Here is a 21756-nt window from a genome sequence, read left to right on the forward strand (position 1 = left end):
TCGTATTAAAAATGTGAAGCAGCGGTTCTTCGTGTCCTAGTATTTCGTCCCAAACAATCGCATATAACGAAGTTTCGTAGTGTGTATTAACCGGAAATTGCCGAAGTGATGTAGTTGTCACACGCAGCAGCAGCAACAATCGCACTGCTTTCGCATTTCTCCACCTTGAAAAAGCAACAATAAAAAAATCTGCACTGTAGCAGCTCTGCTAACAATGTCACTACTTGTCACATAGTCAGCATGAACACAATGTTATCAGAACTGTCTTTGCTATGCAACCGACCCATGTGACTCACTGTCCAAAATCGCAATACTTGTTAACCAAGAAAGGAGCAGATATCTCTTTTGAATAAATTACAATATCTTGCTCTTTTTAACACCTCATTCAATAAGGGAAGGCAAGAGTGCAGCATAATCAGCTGGAACACATCTCACATACGAGCAGGTACATTTGGTGCGAGTGGTCGCCACCAGTCTGGATCATCGTTTCACTTGCAGCAAAGACAAAACACATGCTGGAGTCTAATAAAGAAGACAAAAAAGTAGGCGCCTGAGGCCCCCATGGACAGAAAGTTCGTTTCCACCGAAAGAGCAAGTGATGCTCGGCACAGGGTCACAGCCACGGTAGTTAACCAGCAAAGCAGGGAGCGTGGATTTGTTAGGCGATGTTCATCAGGGATTGCTTGAGGAAGGCGCCGTGTTCGAAGGGGAGCCTCGGGTGCTTCCGCTGCTGTTGCCCTGTGCTCTCTGGATATAAAAGTTGAGAAGCTTCAACTGCGGCAAGAAAGAAGGAAAAGAAAGCAGGCATTTACTACTGATAAACAACAGATTAACTGGACAGGTCAAATAAACCAGGGTCTGTGCTCCTACCATTCAAATGCTGCCCAAAAGTTAGCATTTATCCCCCTTAATTTGAAAAAGCATATTGAATTTACACGAATATAACACGATTTTTTTCCAACTTTGTCGCTTTCAGAACGCAACTCGAATTATATTCGAAACCAAGGTACGAATGTAACACACAAACTTTTTTCTTGCTGCTCCTTAACATAGCTACAGTAGCCTTCACCACTAGACTCAAAAGCTGCTAGGAGAAGCAAGCTTCTCCTTGACCCTGGAGCCACACAGCATGCACAAAGAAAGTAGAGGCTGGCTGTGAACGTTGAAAGAAGCCGACATGGGCTTTAAAAGAAAGACTAGTCACTGAAATAGTGGAGTGGAACAGGGAATGGAAAGAAGGGTGAACGGGTATAGGACATAAGACTGTCATAGCAGCAGTGGCACGGCGATGACTGCGACCGCAACTGGGTCAAAAACTGCGTGCCTTACCACGTCGGAGCCTTTGCTGTGGCTGATGATGTTGCGCTCATTTCTGAAGTGTTGCCTCTCAAATAATATAGACGCATCCGTTGCAGATTTTTTTCGAGTCCTTGGCGCCTCAGCTGTAGTTTGTTTGAACAGCCTGTGATTTAGTTACACAGTCGACGACCGAAAATTGGACACCATAGAGCCAATGTATAGGAGCGCTTGAAATTTCGGACGCACTGGAACTGACTGCCCTATTTTTCGGGCCTTGTTCGCACTCGCCTCCAATACCCAAGCCGCCATATATAATGCGTACAGTGGAACCTCATTAATTCAAACTGCAGGAGAGATCGAAAACTTGACCATACAAAACTAAATTCAAGCTTAAAGGAAGCCTTTTGACTTCAGATGCTGAAATTCTGCGCAAGTGAGTCGGTACATTGCGCCCGCATGGTTTTGAATTCGTACTGTTTTTGAATATGTTCCGCCGCAATAACTTGAACAGTAGTAAGAGACCGCAAGACTCATCTGTGCCGAGCCATTCGTCCTGGAGACGGAAAGAGGTAGCAGCGAAGCGCGTGGGAGGCGTACGGCTCCACGGAAACGGCGAGCGCGGGAGGAAGTGGTGGTGCATTTCAAAGAGAGGCCAGCGTACCCGCGGGAAAAGGCAACGCAACCCTGACTTTTCCATCGTAACACCGTAAACAACTGGCGTTTCCATGACAGACAAGACGCCACCGCAGCCGATTTCGGCTCTATAGTCGCTAGGCCTAATGACGAAGGCCAACGCCGACTAAGCGCCAGCTTCAGCTGTTTCTCGGTTCTTATTGTTTCGCCATCTTCGCGTTCTCGTTCCAGGCTCATCGTACTGCGGGCGCAACGCAGTTCCCGTAGCGGCGTGTTCGCTTTCCCATTTAGACTTTATCCGAACCGGTGCATTCATCGGCGACATGCCGAGGGCAGCACAGCCAGGCCGAGCTCATGAAAGCTGTCGCCGTCCTCGTCCGTGCATGCCACGTGGCGAAATTTAGTCATCAGGAGCTTTAGAATGTGAGCAATACAACTGATGCCTTCCTCCGGCATATTGGTAATAGGTTAGTGATTTTTTTCGGTAACATTTGATTTTCTGCACTGCCTGATTTTTCAGTCGTTTTCGCGGTCCCTAAAGAGTCCGAAAAATCGGTCGCCGACTGTAATAGTACATTCTTCGTCTTCTTCGTTTCCTTCTTTGTCCGTGCCCTGTTCGCACTGTTCTAGAATGAGCACCTAGACACTCGCTTAGGCTTCTACTTTGGTATAATAGAATACTTTATTTTTTGTGAGGCCTCAAAACTTCTCGCTTGCATTATATTTGTGGTTGAATTATTTCCTAGTATCATCAATTTTCTCTGTGTAATACGCCAAGTTCAGAGAGCGGGTACACTTAATTGTGCAGCTAGTGTTGTTAGCTATTATGTTGGAAGCGGGCTTGCCGTACCAGGGCCAGCTGGTCTTGCAACTGGTTTGAGGCAAGCAAAACACACTCAACGAAGGAGTGGCTGGGTAGGGGTAACGTGGCGACTATGGCTAATGGGCATTCAAGGCAACAGTAAGATCGACAATGCTCTGTGCAATTAGGAACTCAAGGTGTGGACCACCAACAGTGCAGATACGCTCTAGCCAATGTATCGAGGATGTTAAACAGGACATCAAGGTGTGGACCACCAACAGTGCAGATACGCTCTAGCCAATGTATAGAGGATGTTAAACTGAATTTTGCGCAGGAGACGAATGGATGCAGAGAAGATTTCAAGGAGGTGTGATGGAATGGTCTGCTTATTTTATCGAAGGTTGTCGTAGTGCATGTTGATGTCCAAATTGCTTACAAAATGACACTTGTCTGCCTGCCCAAGAAAAAAACAACCTCTGCCTATGAAGACCTTAGCTACCAGCCAGGCCTGCACAGATGTTCTTGCACACCTGAGGAGCTTGGTATGCAGCATCATAACAGCATGCAATGCTGCTAGAAAAATTAACATTTAGCCTTTTTACTCGAATATAACAATTTTCTTTCTGGTGATAGAAGAAGTCAAAAGTCACTTCCTAGCATAACTGAATCTTGTCTACAGACAGCTGTGAAGGCTATACCGTTATAAAGCCAAAAAGAAAAGTTCTATAGGTCACACAATGAAAACTCCAAGCCATTAACACTCAAGTAAAGTGACTGGCCTATCCGATCACATATATCAAAGCAGCAGCAGCATGGCGAGAAGCTCGTCATTGAAAATAGCACACTAGAGGTCTCTTCGATTTGGATGCACTTCCTGCACCAGTTCAAAGAGTGCTGCACTTTCGCATTCATTTTGCCAGTGCAGTGTGCGCCCGCTGCACCTCTGTCTTTGTTTTGCAAAAGTGCCAGACTGGTGCAGCACGAGTTCTTGGCTGGCTTGCACTGTCCAAAGTGGAAGTGCAGCTGTAGTGCAGCAATTAGGCGGCGCCCATGTGTAGGTAGAAGGAGTGAAGATACGACAGTAGTCTCTAAATGAAATGACAGTTCATTCTTGAAAGGAGGTGAACTGTTCATGGCGTCGTAATTGTAAACCTAAGCAATCAAGTCGAGCCTCATGGGTGGCATTTCAGCACATTTGTAAATCGTCTGCGTGTATACATGCAATGACACTCTTCTTTCTATGAAATGACTATTTCCTGGGGCTGGTTAATGACGACACTTCCTTGGGATTTCCTGCTTGAGAAATACTTAACGTTCTTTAGGATTTTGGCATCCGCTGATGTCGGTCGTACGCAACTGGTTGATTTCGTAGCGACGCCAAGGCTAGGAGATGACCAGGCCTGCACTCGACGATTCATTTTGGAAGCAGCCACTGCCAAGCTGCACTTAAACTGACGCTGCACGCTGGCGGTACTACCGCGTAACTCTACAGAACCAGTGCAGCGAGTGCAGCCAAATCGAAGAGACCTTAGGACACTAAAGCAGGGTGTCTACCAAGTTGACGTTTCTAAATTCCCTGAGTTTTCCAGGTTTACCTTGAGTGCAGCTGTAAAATTCCCTGAGTGACACAGCACTTTGTTTTATACAAAAACAAGCTGACACAAAGCCGCCTGATGGTATTACTCTAAAGTAAGCATGTTAAAAAATAAAAGCAACGATTTAATCCTATTAGAATAGTAAGGAGTAGTGTTTATTTCATTAAATAAAAAGGGGGAGAGATTAGCAAAATGCATAACAAATCGAATATCTTCGAAAAAATGCTAGAACTGCGAATCGAATTGAACGTTCCCACATGGGATCTGAAGGAGGATGCATGCGGAAACAAATATTTTTAAATGTGAGATATTTCTATCTACTGATAGTAACCGCAATAGTGTTGGACCTGAACATGAGCATCACATGTGCGATTCTCTCAGCAAGTCTATTTAGACAAACTGCAGATTATAGAAACCTTAGTTTGTAGAAGTAAAAGAGCAACAAACCTCAAAGTAACACTGGAAAGTCAACCTCAAGTTCGTGCACAACGCTTCAGTGCTGTTTCACTGCTTGAGAGAGTTTATTTTCGTTTGGATGAGGGACAATTGCATCTTGGCGTCAGCCAACACTTTCCTTTTTCACCTCAAGCTCTTTCACAAAAGCGGCGGCACACTTCCTGTTCCGTTCCTTCCTCAGTGCATCGACCCTTTCTGCCTCTCGTCCTCTCCCGCTCCTTTTTCCACCGTGCGTTCACCCCACGGACCATTTCGAGCATCCTCTTGGTCAGCTGAACATTGGAAACTCATTCTGCCAACATTACGGTGTAATACACGATTCGCTGGGCGTCCAAAAATTGCTCCTTCTGATTTTCAACAAGGCATTCCTTATTAACAGAAAATCTCCGCTTGACAGACGCATTTCTATGCGAAAGAGACAGAATCAATTTGACAAATGTGAACAGTTCTTTCTTCGAACCACAGATGCATACCCAAAGGGCATCCAGCCGATGCGTGCTCCTATTGAAATTTTTCAATGCCACTTGCGTCGAGACTTGGTAGCATACATGCTTGTAGGACCACATCGCCTCGTCATTTTCTGTTCCTGTCATCTATTGGTGCTCTGTTAGAACTTCAAGTGCATCATTTAGACGCCGTTCCCAAAGATCGGGAATCAACGCGCACGCGTGACCCAGATATGGCAATCGCCTCGCCAGCTTGAACCTCAATGGCGGCCGCTCCGCGATCTTTTTGGCACAGTTCTTCACGAAAGTGGCACAGTCCCTTCTGAACACTAGGATAACCAGATCTGAACGTTTCGGGGCCTCTCGGAGTGCATTCTTCGTAGCAAACCCAAGGACAACCTTGGGCGCCATAACTACATTTGCAGTACAGTCCATGTCCACCTTGAACAACTTCAACGGACTGTCTGGCGTCATTATTACTTCTTTCTTTACTATTCTACTCATTAGTGATCACAGAAGGTTCTCCAATGCTGCGCCAAGAAATGGAAGCATAGGCGAATAGGCCTGGAACTCAGCCGGCAACGGCTGCAGTTCCGCGATGCCAAGCATAAAGCTTAGCTTCGCAGGCTACACACAGTAACTGGAGCTGGTCAGTTGGTTGTTCTCGTTTCAACACGACTCCCCGTATATTTTTAGCTACGGTAGAATCCCATTAGCTATTGAAATTACACGAACATTTTCAAGCCACCGCATTGTGCAAAACTTCACATGGTAAATGTTGCTCCTGGTTATGCGTATGTATTCAGCGGATCGGGCGGGTACAGCTTTGAATAAGTTGTACAAAGCACGAAGGAATTCCACGAGTTGCCAACCTGTTGCCGTGTGTCCGGTTTTGAAAGCACCATTCACATTATGAAGGCCACAGCTACCAACCTCGAGAATACGATGGCCATCGCTGGATTCACAAAGTTCTTGTTTGATCTGACGGAGAAATTTTATTTTTACATTTGGCCCATCCAGTGAGATCTGAAGAATTTTTGATCGGGAGAGTCCATCTGCGGAAGTTTTAAAAGCGGACACCAATTCTTCCGCCCGCGAGCGCCCCAGAAAGCATGACGTCAAGTAGCACGTTTTCACGCTCTGCTCTGCATCTCACCAAAAGCGAACCAATACATCCATTTGTTTCTTTTGTGCAACTTTTCTTAACGATTCATCAAACGTCATGATGATATGGGAGGCCTGTCTTACTTCCGACATGAGGTTCTCCTTGAGGAAAGGTGCGAGGCCATAGACAATAGTATATCCTACCTTGTCTTTGCTAAGCTGCATTTTTTTGGCTGTAGCTAATGATGGGAACACCAAAGGAAACAGAGAAGCCGATGCCGCACTAGCACGGAGTGATCTGTGCGTCATAATAGCACTGAGGCACCACATCACTTCAGCATTTATGGCCTTTAAGTCACGCTGAAATATATTCTTTGCTGTACAATCGAGTTGGACACCAAGCGCAGTAGTTCAAGCATTGAAGGATGCGCAGAAACTGACGGCACTGGCCTGGCATTGATCACAACGGTGGTCGGTGGTGTCAAAAATGAGGCTACAGAGGGTGTTCCGGCTCTGGTAATGGCCAGTCGGTGCTTCTTAAATTCAGCGTGATTTGTCACCACTCTTCTTCCCATGTTGCTGAGCGAAGACTGCTTTCTGCATAGCGCATAGTATGCAGGTTACTTTTGACGGGCCTGATCCACGCTCCAAACTCTCAATGATTCGCATGTGTCCAGTCCTGGACGAAAGTGCACTTGAAGGCACACACACGTCGCACACAGCTTGCCTGCGGCACCACAGCAGTCAATAAGAGTATGTCAGTTCAAAATGGCGCAGCTAAGCACGAACAGAATTGGTTGCTTTGCTAGCGTCGGCATATCGCGAAAAGGTGCGGAACTATTTCTCTTTCTCCCAAAGCTGCGCCGCCTGCATCGAGTGCGTGCACCCCCTTCAGCAGAAATGGATGCTTCTATCAAGGGGAGGAAGGAAGAGTTCGTTTGGGACCATCACAAGTTCTCACAACATTTTCTGCTGCCTAGTTGGAGACACAAAAATCAAGGGGAGGCAGCTGGCCGTCGAACAGCGCACGTGCAAACCGTAAGAAGCGCGTGCTCTGCCATCGGCCACAGCACCGGTGAAAGGCGGGAAAGTGTCCGCTTTCGACATAGTATGCTTCGAAATTGGAAGCGCCGCTTGCCCCGCAAAACTTTTTGCCGCCTTGCTGGGATGCTCCACTTGACAGCACAATGTTGGAGGCCAGCGGTCGCGGAGGAGAGGATGCGTAACACCGCACTGGACAATCCGTGCAATGCCAGTCTGCATTGTTTACACGAGGCAGCATTATTTATTTATTTGAAATACCTTACTGTCCCGTAGGGCATTGTGTAAGGGGGGCGGCAAAACATCAAGATCAAATTTAAAAGGGGACAAACAAAAACAAGGAAACAAGGCACTATACATGATCAGAAAGAATTTGAAACACCTTAATATAATACAGAACAGTTGACATAGGAACACTGAAATAGAAACGCATGATAAGTACAGGTAAAGTCGACATAGGTACACCGAAATAAATCCAAAAAAGTGACCCAGGGTACATCACACAAAAAATAAAATTAAAAAGCACATGGCGTGTTTACTAGTGTCAACAAAATTTGGAAACAGAAATACAAACAAAACGAGAGAAAAAAGTAAACGAAATGCGTAGCGGAAAATGTAAAAGAGATTGCATCAACATGTTAAGATGGCTTCAGTGAAATGTGCAATGAGTTGGTGATGGAAGGTATCAGGATTAGGCAGTGAGGCGATGTTGTCTGGGAGGTTATTCCATAATCTGATGGCTCGCGGAAGTGCTGATGAATTGAAAGCTAATGTGTCACCATAGATGCGTGTAAAACTGAGATGATTGTGCAATCTTTTGGATGCGCGAGATGGGACATCTAGGTGAAATGAGCATGATGTATTGGAGTGCACGTACTTGTGAAATAATGTTAGCAAAGCTATGTCACGGCATATGCCTAATGATTGCAAAGAAAGATCGGGCTGCCCTATTTTGAATGGTTTCTAATGTGGTGACCATGTTGTTGTAATAAGGAGAATAAATGGAGGAAGCAAACTCAAGCTGTGGTCGAACAAATGTTAGGTATGCTAGTTTCCGAATATTAGCAGGAGAATTTCTTAAGTTACGGCGTATGTACCCTAATGACTTTGAGGCCACAGCGCATATGGATGTGATACGAAAAGACCATGAAAGATCGGACGAAAGGTTAACACCAAGGTATTTGTAATAGGATACATGGAAGAGGAAGTCATCTTGAATATGGTATGTATAGTTAGAATTGTTTCCGGCTGAATGAGATGATTTTACATTTTGATATGTTAAGGGTCATTAACTATTTATTGCACCACTCATTAATAAGAAGATCTGATTGGAGTACCAGATAGTTGTTAGCAGGTTTAATATGGTGGTAGATAATACAATCATCTGCAAATACTCGCATAGAGGAAGATACGTTATTAGGTAAGTCGTTTATATATATACGAATTAATAAAGGACAGAGTACACTGCCCAGACTAATTCCTTTTATGTAGAACAGCAGCTAATTTTCCGTGATATAAGCAAAAATCTCCTGATTTTTCCCTGAGTTTTTGCAGATTATCCAAATTCCCCGAGAATTCCCGGTTTTCACGGATTTCAAATTTGGTAGACACCCTGCCAATGTCCTGAAGAATGCTCATTAGAACATGTGAGATCTAAAAGCCTTCACTACGTTCTGTTCAAGTTTTACAGACACTCAACGCCTGCATTTTTGTCGATATTGTATGTTAACAGCAGTAATACTCTGCAGGTGCATGTAAAGCTTGCTGCTGTAACTGCAGAAGTTAAGGCTTTCTTGCTGCTTTTCTCCTTATTTAACACATTTTTCAGACACATCGAACTCTGCAAGAAGCCGCACAATTTTTTGACAGTTTCCGTAAATGCCCACAAGGACAACCACTTGCAACATTTGGGATGCATGACTCGTTGCTCGGTTGGGCAACTGAGAGACTTTACAAGTCTCTAAGGCACATGGTTGACGTAGTGATAGCATGGCGAGACTCCGCACTTATCTTTGCACTGGCCTTCTCTGAGAATCTTTTCTGTGGCTCTCTCGATAAATGTACGTGTGAAACCTTTGCACAGCAACGGTGGTGCCAACTGTCATTAAAGTTCGAAGGTGGCTGAGGAATACCTTGGCCACCGTTGTATAAAGACGGGAGATAGGAATTCCAATTTCCAAGCTACTTCTGTTCACAAACGTTCATAAAACTTTCAGTATATTGCAGTCTTATCTGTCATGTTACTACAGTAGCCGATGGGTAATTCAGACTCCAATAATTAGGACTTGTAGGATATTTCGGACCTTGATGAGGTACCGTAACTCACCCCATAGAAGCGCATACATATTCCCGACGGATATTTTGGACTTCAAAGTCCGAAGGTTCGATTTTTCGGACTAATTTCAGTTGCCTGTGGGACAAAATCTGCCATCTTATCGGCTTTCCGCCGGCGCAAAAGGTGCCATCTTGAATTCAGGTCGATTTACGCTGCAGTTGGACTGGCTTGACATACTTTGGGTATCTCAGTGTTGCCAGTAGAGGTCCCTGCTATCTCTGACACTTCGAGGTGGCAGCCGAATTGTTATCACTGTCAACTTGCTTTTGTCGCTGACGTTGCCGCGGGCAGCTATCGCTTGTCCCATACCGCCCATACGTTGAAAATTGGTTGTTGGGCGAAGGGAATTGTGCAGGAGCTATCTCACATCTCGGCGGGAAGGGATAAAGGAGGGACTGAGAAAAGAAAGGAAGAAAGAGGTGCCGTAATGGAGGGCTCCGGAATAATTTCAACCACCTGGGGATCTTTAACGTGCACTGACATCGCACAGCACACGGGCGCCTTTGCGTTTTGCCTCCATTGAAACGCGGCTAGCACAGCTGGATTCCAACCTGGGTACTCTGGATCAGTAGCCGAGCACTCTAACCACGGAGCCACCGTGGTGGGTCTCATACGTTCACCATTCGCCGTTTCATCACTTGGGTTTCTCTGACCGCGTCGACCGAGTGGCGCTCAGTCTAAACGAAGTTAAATCTGTTCGCCGTTTTGTGATTGCACCCGGCAGTTTTGCGGCTTTGAACGAAAAGGGCCTTGTTTTTGCGTGTGTTTGACGAACGGTGTAATGCACACTCGGGTTGTGGACATCATGACCCTGCCGGGTCCGTCAAAGAAGCTGTTGTTGTGTTGGGTTTAATGACGCATAAGCATCAAAGGCTATCATGCGCCAAGCTCAATCGTGAAAAACTCGGTGGTGTACACACCTAAAAACTTTAGTTCATATTTGTTGTTAATGAGAAAAGTACTTCAAAACTGGCTATTAGTGAAAGCTTTAAAGAGAGACGGGAAACCTCAGCAACCATCCTTGCTGCGGCAAGGATGTCGAGGCTGTCAATCCATCAAAAATAAAAAAACCCCGCCCTGTTCTCAGAATGAGAAGGTGGCTGAGGTGTATCACCATACGCAGCTAGGCGCAAGGTTGGAATTCAGAGTTTTTCAAAGACGCCTGCTTCCTTAAAAAGCTAAAAACACTTGAGATATCAATAAGTGCCTCTTGACCTAAAATCAGTGTTGGGTGAAGAGGACGTGTTCTTTGTAGCATAGAGTAAAATACTTTTTCCTCAGTGATTCAATTTCTGTGCATGAGAATAAGATGTGGCGTACTGTATTTTCGTCTCCGCATTTTTCACAAACAGGTTTGTCTTCTTTTGTTAGTAGGAAATTGTGTGTAAGGTGTGTATGTCCAATACGGACACGGCATAATATTACCTCTATAAAACTACAGGTTTTCCATTCTCCCAGTACAGGCTTTACCAAGTGCACTTTATTATTTACTTCATGGTCCCAGGTTTCCTGCCATTTAGGCTTGAGATTTATGTATATTAGTTGCATGCAATCGCTATGAGGCACGCTGACTTTCTTCATTTCTTGACTGCGAGCTTGTGCAGCACATTGGTCGGCTCTTTCATTACCGTATATTCCAACATGGCTCGACACCCAGCAGAATTTTATTATATGTCCCAGTGCTCTGTTTTTTCTATGTTGTGTAATATGTTTACCAGTAAGGGTTCGCCTGTATTTCTGCAATGTAATGCCGTGAGCACGCTAAGTGAATCTGTGTATATTATGCTGTTTTGAATGCAATTTTTTACTATTCTGCCTACAGCTATAGAGACTGCATAATATTCGGCAGTAAAAATGGATGAGCAGTTAGGGAGCCCTACTATTTTTTGGCAGCTTCCTCGTCCAACCGCGCTTCCGACATATTCTGCTGTTTTTGAGCCATCAGTGTAAAATTCTCTCCAATTCGCATATTTTTCTTGTAGTGCCCGGTATTCCTGTATGTGCTCCTGTGCTGTTTGTTTTTTTCGAAAGTGTGTTAATGTGAGGTCACACACAATGGAAAGGCTGTACCAGGAGGGCCGTCAAAGAAGCGTAGGAAGTCTTCCAACTAAATATGGTGACTTTGCTGTCTAGCGTGTACAGTGAAAGCACAACGTTTCGGCAAATACAGCCGCAAATCATCGCCAGCAAGGGAAATTTGCCTTAAGGTAAAATCAGTGACATTTTTAAGCCGATTTTCACAGATTTTCACAGCCGTACTTCACAGATTTTTTGAACTGTTTGATTTTTCGGACCATTTTTCGGGTTCCTTCGTGTCCGAGCAATCGGTATGCGTTTGTACATTCATTGTGAGCTACATTCAGGTAAACACAGTAGATGCTCCAAAGACAGGTACAAAGTCCATTCTTAAAACAGAAAACAGAAAAAAAACACTATCGCACCAAGAGAGCCCAAAGCTGCGCCACACTGTGCAAAAAGTTAATATAGCTGATCTTGAAAAAATCTAGGAACAGAAGAGCTCCGAGCCTACCTTGCCTCCCGTAAGGGAAGCCAAGTGTGGCCTCATCAATTCAGAGCCAACCACGCCATGCAGCGTACCATGCAGAATACTGCCGCCTTCCAAACAGAAGTTTCATTGTGATCGTACGCCTGTAATTGAGAGGAGAGAGGAATGAAAATTAACAAAAAGAGTAAAAATGCGACGGAACAAAATGTATAATAATACAGTTGAACCCCGTAAATTGGCACGGCTTTAATGAGCAATCGGGAAAATAAAACATTTCTTATACTAGTTTGGCTGCCCTCTCTCCCATTAAGCAGACCACTTTTGTAAAAGACATCAGGTATAGAACATTCAGTAATAAATGACGTGATCTTAGAGTTTTGACCACCACTCTCGCTCATAATTAAAATATTAACAAATAGTGGCAGTTATCTCCAACTCCACACATACTATACCATTGCTTGCAAACTGTGCGTATGAGAATGCTCGAAGGACACAAAGCCACAATCAGGGCATTACAACTTCAACTAATACTACTTGGTGGGCCAGCTAACTGCAAGAGATCAGTGAAAGTCTCCTCAAATGCAAGTATTGGGTAAGGGCCTCTAAACTATTAGCCAGGACAAGGGTGCGAGCATGTGGGCATTTGCCTGCATTGAGTATGGCGCGCTTTCCTGCTCGTGCTCCAACCAAGAAACTCAAAACTTTGAAAACGGGCAGTCAGCCAGCAGGTTACGTAACCTACGTGTTGCACTGCAACTAATAAGCAAGCCTCTCCTAGTGCGCCACAAGGCGCAATCCTTGCTACTGCACTGTGTCATACGTTTTTGATGCCGTGATGACTGCAGACGAATACCGCCTCTGCCTCCAACTTCGTTGCTAGGAGAATTTACGGTAGGACATGAGGCAAGTCCATTTCCCAATGCAATGGGCACAAACCTAGCAAGCACAAATGCTAGAAAACACGAGCCTCCAGTAGAAAGCATGCGCAGTTGTCAGGAACGTCATAATACGTCACGTAGACTAAACTGAACAGCTACTTCTGCTGATAATAAACCACTGCAACATGCTTGTAGCCTTCTCTTGTGACAGCCATAGTCACTGGGTGATAACATCGAAGTACGGGCCCATAAGTAATCACCGTATGAATGCATGTAAGGGCCGCACATTTAATGCGACAGCGCTAGGGGCTTGTGTCGCAGAAACTCCGGTATCGTCAGTGTCACTGATCGTGAGCGAATTGCCCACAAAAAATCCCAAGATGCAACCTAGGAAGCAGGTGGGCCACCTAGATTGCCTAATCTTGAGGTGTTATCACAACCTACCTATCGGATTGTGAGCACACCATGGGAGGTGGCACTTAAATTAATGATTAGAGGATACTTGACAAGAGCAACCTGAGTCACACAAGCCCCACCGGTAACAGCGCCTGCCATTGCAGTGCTGTGGTGCATCGCTTAATCGCTGCACCACTGTGCCAGGAGTGGTATGAGGATTCCACGAGATCTATATGAATAATAAGTAGAAAATGACCAATGCCGCATCATCATCATCAGCCTGACTACGCCCACTGCAGGCGAAGGCCTCTCCCATGCCTCTAATTAACTCTGTCCTTTGCCAGCTGCATCCACCCTCTGCCTGCAAACTTCTTAAACTCATCTGCCCACCTAACCTTCTGCCGCCCCTGCTATGCTTGCCTTCTCTTGGAATCTACTCCGTTACCATTAAGGACCAGGACCAGCGGTTATCATGCCTTCGCATAACATGCACTGCCCAAGCCCATTTTCTTCCCCCTTGATTTCATTTAGGGTGTCATTAACACACATTTGTTCCCTCACCCACTCTGCCCACTTCCGGTCTCTTAACGTTACACGCCTCATTTTTCGTTCCATAGCTCACTCGTCCTCAATACAAGTTGAACTAATTTTCGTTAGCCTCCACGTTTCTGCCCCGTAGGTGAGTACCGGTAAGGTACTGTAGCTTTTGCACACTTTTCTCTTGAGGGATACTGGTAAACTGCCATTCATGATCCGAGAAAGCCTGCAATATGCGCTCCATTCCATTCTTATTCTAGTTATTTTCCTCTCATGATTAGGATCAGTGGCCACTACCTAGACAAAGTAGACGTATTCCCTTACTTCAATAAAAAAAGCACTTCCTACGTTATTTTCCTTGTACAGTTTAATATCTAGCACGTTTTAATAAAATAGTTTACTGATCAGTTTTTATACTCTTTCTGCAAAGGAGTGAACATGCCTAATATCTTGAAAACTAATTGAAATATCAGAAAAGTAGTTACATATTTGAAACCAGCATAAAAAGTGATTAAGACTATGCATTTTTATTGCATTCAGTGCAAAAATAAAGAAAAAGTTCCAAGACTCCAGTCCCCCTTTAATGATGACTATGCTATCAACAATTGCAGTGTGATTAGTCCCAAAAAGTGGGTAATGGAAAGGTTGGGTTGAGGCAGGCATGGACTTAGGTGCTTGGAGAATCCCAAAGAGTGCTCCAAGGATTCCGCAGAACCCAGTTTGAGAACCCCTGGTCTAGTTAACCGTGTCTGAGACAGAGGGTACAGCTCATCCCAATCAGACAGCGTACACAGCCACAAAAACAGATGAATGTTTTCAACAATTACCTTCAGCAAAACTGGCATCATCTGAGGTAGAAGATCCACAATTATCCTTTTCGAATGTACCTCCACAAGCTGAAATGAGCGAAGCAGAACACATAAGATGTAGAGAAAAATTAACTAGCAGTTGTCTGTTCTTAGCACAAGCGATACAACTAACCAAACATACGGCATTTCGAGTCCAACTGCTAAACAGATGTTGGCAGGCATAAACAAACATCGCTGTAAAGACTCGTGCACAGAAGGCACCTGCCACAGCTGTGGCAAAGGCTTTGCACACAAATTCTTAGTACACAGGTAAACTGCTCTTGCTCACTTCCTTCTCTTAACCTACATAAAAAAGCAACATGCCGCTAAAGGGCTACACAAGTACAAACAAGAATGTCCCCTACCTTCCTGGCCTTTCTCCTAGCACCAAGCACAATATGTGATAAGAGTCTGGCTACTATCGGCTCGGCCCAGTCAATTATCACCATATCTGCACGTGTAATTTGTGACCTAGCATAGCGTCACAAAATGGTGACTGCAATCCAAGGAGCAAAACGACACCGAAGATGGCATCTAAACAAAACTCAATTCGGGGCTGACTTGCACCCACAATGGACTGAATCACTCGGCAGCAGCGTAGCAACAAAGGCGCTCGGCGGTCGTCGAACAGAATGCCGCTACTGTCGGCCGTGCTAAATTTAAAGCTGATAGCGAACTTTCTATATGAAGAGCGGAATATTACTAGGACATTCTGGAACAACGTATAATCAGCTCTGCCTGGCTGCAATCAATCGAGATACATCTTGTCGTGTCTTGCGTCGCAAACAAAGCGACAAAGCGGCGTGGCGGCAGATTCGAAGAATGAACAAACACTGCGAAGATTCGCGGGAAAAGGTAATTTGAGCACTTCCAATGTATTACCTGCATTTATAAACTGTTCTACACTCCCTGCTGTGCAGCATGCATGCGGGTGCGCGCAAGAGAGGGTTGAGAAGATCGGCATGGCCGTGCCATTGTGTGCAGCTGCGAAAGGTGTGAGTGGCAAAGGCACAAATTGTACAGCTTTCACCCTGCCCGCTCACGCTGACTTGCTTTCCCGGACGAACAATAGCAATTTGCGAGAGAAAATTTCTGGTAACCTCTGGCATATGCCGGAGTCCGAAACTACCAAACCATTTCCCGCTCGGTTTGCCCCTAGTCAGTAAGGCCACATGCGAGGGCGCCTTTTTATCCTTCTTTATCTCCGTTTATCTCTGACTGCTGGCTTTGCGATTATATCGTTGCGTGTTTATTGCTTTGAGCTGCACACGTGCAGTCAAGTGATCCTGCAGGGAACTACAGAATGTGGGGCGGCGTGGAAGGGGGTATCAGTCTTATTTTAGGGATAAACTTTTTTTGGCCAGCAAGTAGCGTGAGTTGGGGGAGGTAGACGTGTAGGCAGCAATACAAATTATAAGCTATGCATTATGACTTTTGTAAAGTTTTAGGACAAGTTCGCAAAATCTTTGCATATTTGCACATCCCCTTTTTTGAAGCCTTAATTAAAGAGAAGTACATGAAAGGCAATATCAGGGCTCAAACTAAAAAGTGGGACCTATTTGCACATCTGGAGGGCAATGAAATGCTGGATAGCACGCCTCACTTCATATACAGTCAACGACCAAATTTTCGGACGCCCAAATTTCCGGACATGCCTGATATTTCGGACATCTTCACGGCACCACCACGGGCCCCATATAATCACTGTATAAGGACATCAGAAGTTTCGGACGCTCGAACCGCCCACCATCCAATTTTCCGTACTTTTTGACGCGACGGAAAATCCTCGGAAGGACCTTTGCCTCCTCGCGCAGCGCTCTTGCGAAGGAAATCGGCTTGCGGCCGAAGCGCATCACAACTTTGAACCACAACTAGCCGAATTTAGCCATTGCATACCGATTTGGTCTGGCCACACTGGCTATGTTCACCAGCGCCTCCTCTGTAGTTTCTGGAGGCACCGTGGTGGCGTTTCGTTTGTGCAGTCCATATGATATGTTCGGCTAGCCTGGTGCGTGGCTGTGCTATTATGCCAAGTCTGCTCTGCGACGCTAGGCCATGTAGTTCGATGCTCGTCAGCAAACTCCACTGTTCGCAACATGAGGATTTCACTTGCCTGCATGGCTCCAAATCTGTCTTCACCGTCCTCGCCGATGACATCGAAGTGTGGAAAACAGTACCGTCGGTTAACGATGGAGAAGAAAGCTGCCATTATTAAGCGAGTCACGAGCGGCCAATCGCACGCTGAAATCAGCATGCAGTTCGGCATTTCTAAGCTAACAGTTTCAGATTTTCTCAAGAACAAGGGCAAGATCTTGGAAGCGGCCGAAGAAACCATCTGGTGCCCAAAAAAAGAATGCAAGCCAAGGTGTTGATCCAAAGCTTGAGGAAGCTCTTGTCAATGATTGCAAAGTGGTTGCCGGTCTCGGGCTGTACCTTGAAAGAAAAAGCAGGAGCTCTCGCAGATCAAATGGACACTGATTAAGTTTAGTGATGGATGGTTGAGGAACTTTAAACATCAAAATGACCTCAAGTTCAAGACGATGTGGGGTGAGAGCGGCGCCGTCAACAGTGCAGTAATTGAGCAGTACCGCAACGGAAAACTTCAGTCTTTGTTGCAGCAGTTCTCCGCTGACGTTTTCAACTGCGACGAAACTGGTTTGTTTTACAAGATGTTGCCGGAAAGAACACTGGCTTTTGCTGGTGACCCATGCCATGGTGGAAGCATAGTAAAGAACGGCTGACCATTCTCGTCAGCAGCAACATGTCTGGCAGTGAGAAGCTTTCTTTGCTAGTAATCGGAAAATAAAAGAACCTGAGGTGCTTTAAAGAAGCAATGCTGCTAGTGTTGTACGAAGCCAGCAGAAAGGCACGGGTGACTCGGCAGCTGTTTGAAAGTTACGTCCGCAGATTGTACAGGAAGTTTGAACTTCTGAACAGACGAGGCGTGCTCTTCACTAACAACTGCGCCACTCATGGTCACATCAAGAACTTGAAGGCTGTCCAGCTGGAATTCATGCCGCCCAACACGACTGCAATCCTCAAAATGAAGGACCAAGGCGTCATCCAAAATCTAAAACTTACTTTTGTACCTTTCGTGGTTACTAAACCATATAATGCTCTGCGCGGAAAACAGCAAAGGCTACACAATTCACTTTCGGTCTGCTGTCGGAATGCTTCAGACGCATGGAAGGCAGTGAGGCAAGACACGATTTTTGTTTTTGCCACGTCAGCTTTGTACTCGCCAAAGAGGCAGCAGACTTGCCTGAAAGTGACGATGTGACTGATGTGTGCCCGCCCATGGACGAAGTGATCGACCTCCACTCTGCTGGGGTTTCCATACCCATGGAAATAACTTTTGCACAGTTCGTTGATGTTGGCAATGAGCTCAACTTCTGAGCGAAACTAACTGATGAGAAAACAGTCCATCAGGTTGTGGGGGATTTGCAAGACTCCGAAGTTGAAAATGAGGAGCCAACACCCATGCCGCCTACGACACAAGCATTGTTGACGCTTTCATTGGTCTACAGTGCAGACATGACACTTGCTCAGATCAAGGCAAGTATGATCGCATGCAAGCGGAACACCGGCCAAACAACGAGCAACAAGTTCTTCAAGCCACTGCAGCAATAACACCAGCTGCCCTGACGACACACACATAATAAACCAGCTGTCGGCTGGCCATACAGAGTTTTTGAATGCCTCTTTTCGGAGCCACCTCACTGATGCTTTTGCAGGGTTTCGGAAGCCTGGTACTTCGCCCTTGATCCTCTAGATCCGAGAAATATCAGTAAAATGGTGCGTTCTTTGCATGCATTCATTTTTTCGGGCTGCCTGAATTTTCGGAGGTTTTTACGTTCCCTAGAGAGTTCAAAAAATTAATCATTGACTGTATAAGCGCTCTGGTTGAAGCAGCAAAATTTCCATGGTTTTCAGTGGCCGAAAAACCAAAGCTGGTATGAAGGAAACAGTGTTTTTCTGCCAAATGTGGCATCAAAATCATAGACTGCACTCAAGGGAATGCTTCAAACATTTCCACACGCTGCCAAATTATCACTGAGAGGCTTGGACAGGTACAGAAACCTAAAAAAACAGTTGGTGTTTTTGCAGAGTTGTTTTCTTCTGCAGCGTGGAAAATTGGTGAACCGGACCGGAAGGGCCGCGAAGTGGGTAAAAGTTTCGGACCACAAAACGTTAATGCCATTTTTCTGCATGCAGTAACATGACAAAAAAAAAGGTTGACAATGACAGTGACTGGAACAGTGCTATGTGCATGATAAGAGGAGGCTTGAGAGGGTGGCAAGCAGAGAGGAAGGGGGCTGTTAGCACTAAGAGTGGCACTTAATGCCAAATAGAAAGTGGGCTCTTCATGCTGAAGAAAACGTAAGTGTGCGGACTTGTACCAAACTGCATTGGTAAACTGCGGCATGTGTAGCGGTCGTTGAAACACAGAGTAAGGGGCAAGAATGAGGACAAGCTTAAATGCTGATAGCATTACAAACTATTTATTTCTAGTATAAACAATTTTTGATTAAAAATATAGCTAAAAGCTGATGTTTCATCCGATATCCGACTTAATGCCACATGCTTGAGTACTCCTGAACTTGGTTGTTAAGCCAGCAAACACATTCCCTGCAGAAACTATAGCAAATGAGTTCCTCAAATAACATCCTACCATGACTCAATTTTAGCAAACGTCATTGAACCTGGAATAGAAAACGACATCAGTTGAACACGACACTGAATTTGCTAGGTGACAGGGGCCATTACAATGGCAGCATCTGTGTGGTCACCCACGGGCACGCATAGTTCAATGCTTGCCCTGGAAGTGCAGAACTCACCCTGGACATGACCTTGACTGCAGCAATGACTACATCTTGGTCCTCTGACTCCCCAATGAGCGAGTGCAGCAAGCGCATTATCTGTTCGGGAGGCAGTGCGGCAGCAGCCTCCATGGAGCACATCTCAGCAGCATGACACACCTGTACACAGGCACAGTGAGTGCACAATAAAAGGGCAACACACTGACTGCAATCTGTTGCCGGGCTAGTTAATGCATTCTTTCAGCTATAGAAAAGTTCATGTGAACTGTATGTACTGTTGGCATCAAATGAATGTAAACAAGACAACTGAAACGGCAATAGCAAAACAAGAAGGCTTTAAATGAGCAAACCTGAACATTAGCATACTAGTTTGTCACTTTGAAGGCATGAAGGCAACTGCGCAAGTGTTAACAGGATTTTTTCTCCTGAAAGTGAAATTTTTTATCCTGTTTGCATTTCATTTGGCACTGATGGTACATGCAGGCTGTCGCAAGTCCTGCCTCGAGCACGCGTAATTTGTGCAGAGCTTTTTATGCCACAAAGACCTGGCCCTGAGCATCACTTTGTGAGAGTAACCAGTCAGCAGCACTGGAGACTTGCCACAAATAAAAAGGCAAGCTTTTTCCATCCCTCAGCTAAGATGCACGCAGCTATACATTAACTTTACACAAGGGGTGTGCGAATATTAAGCTTTTCGAATACGAATCGAATACTAATATGAAGAAAAAATGGCTTCGAATATCGAATCGAATATCTGGTTAGCACAAAAAATAAATTCAGAAAAGATAAACAAGCAAAAATTGCTGCTCATATTTTTTTTCTTTCAAAATAGTGTATGGCCTTTGCAACTGAAATTAACGAAACTAGACTGCCTGAGCACCGTATAAAAAGAAACAATGATGTGCAGAGAAATGTATACTACTAAATTGAACAGCATAACAGTATCCAACCTGCAATGTGGTCAGGCAAAATGAAATCCATAGCATGACAAGGCTGGAAACAAAAATATCATGATGGCTAGTAAAACTCATTAATTCGGAGTTCAATGAACCGACAGAAATGCCTTGATTATCCGAAGGTCGATTTAAAAATGCCCCGCGCCCCCCCCCCCCCCTAAAAAAAAAACTACCGAAAATGCGGTAGTCTTATGAGGCGGCTCTATCGTGCAAACACCTGTAATCCCGTGACGAGCACCGAGTTTCAGCGCGCTGGAAGAGATCGCGAACATAAGCGAGATGGGAACACACATTGACGTCGGAATGGCGAGACTGGGTCTAAAAAAAAAAGACGACAGACGTGTCAGTCAGTGTCTGAAAGCGGCACGGTGCTGAGGTTGGACTACAGGCGAATGCGCGGGCCGACAGTTGCCGTTGCCACGGGCGAGTGGCGAAGCTCAGAAACCAAAACTACGCGGCCAGGTTATTTTTTTTTTTTTTGACCTCGTGAAAGGGTCCCTTCTAACGTTGTCGCGCCTGTCGTTACGCCCACTTAAGAGGTGCATGGGCTACAGTGCACCATGCAATAAATAGGCGGGATTTTTACAGTATCGCTTGCCCTGTTAAGACACCTCGACTCGCCCCTTCGGGAGCCTCACGCGAAATTCCGCGAGTAGGCTTTCCCGCATAGCGTAGTTCACCAAAACAAGGTGGCGGTGGTCACGCTCAGAGAGTTAAGGTGACAAAACGAATGCCATGGGTGAGGGCATTAATTAGATAACATATTGCGGAAGGATAAAAAAGTAAACGCGCTTTCGCGTTGCAATTGTTAGAAGCGGGTCGTCCCCCATCTTGTTCGCAGCACGTGTGGTATGTGGGAAAGCCCAATTGCGGAATTGCGCACAAGGTCAAGCCTAGCAGCCTCGGAATGCGATCGGTCCACGCGATAAACGATGGAGAAGAAAGAGAACAGGGCCTTTATATTGTTTTCCTGGAACTTTAAACTCTATATTCAGGTACTTTCCAGATGTTGCGCTTTTGCCACTATCAAATTTACGAAAGTCGGCGCGGTATACGATCGCCGCCAAGTATTCGGGAATTTTCGAATATTCGGAAATTCACGAA

The 21756-nt window shown here is 45.4% G+C and overlaps 1 pseudogene; it reads right to left on the minus strand.

The window, feature by feature from the left end:
• Positions 1-473: 473 nt before the first annotated feature.
• LOC144102524 (CLIP-associating protein 1-B-like) overlaps positions 474-21756 on the minus strand; it is a 59861-nt pseudogene continuing 38578 nt past the window's right edge.

The sequence above is a fragment of the Amblyomma americanum genome, chromosome 8, assembly GCF_052857255.1.
Source record: "Amblyomma americanum isolate KBUSLIRL-KWMA chromosome 8, ASM5285725v1, whole genome shotgun sequence".
Taxonomy (NCBI): Eukaryota; Metazoa; Arthropoda; class Arachnida; order Ixodida; family Ixodidae; genus Amblyomma; species Amblyomma americanum.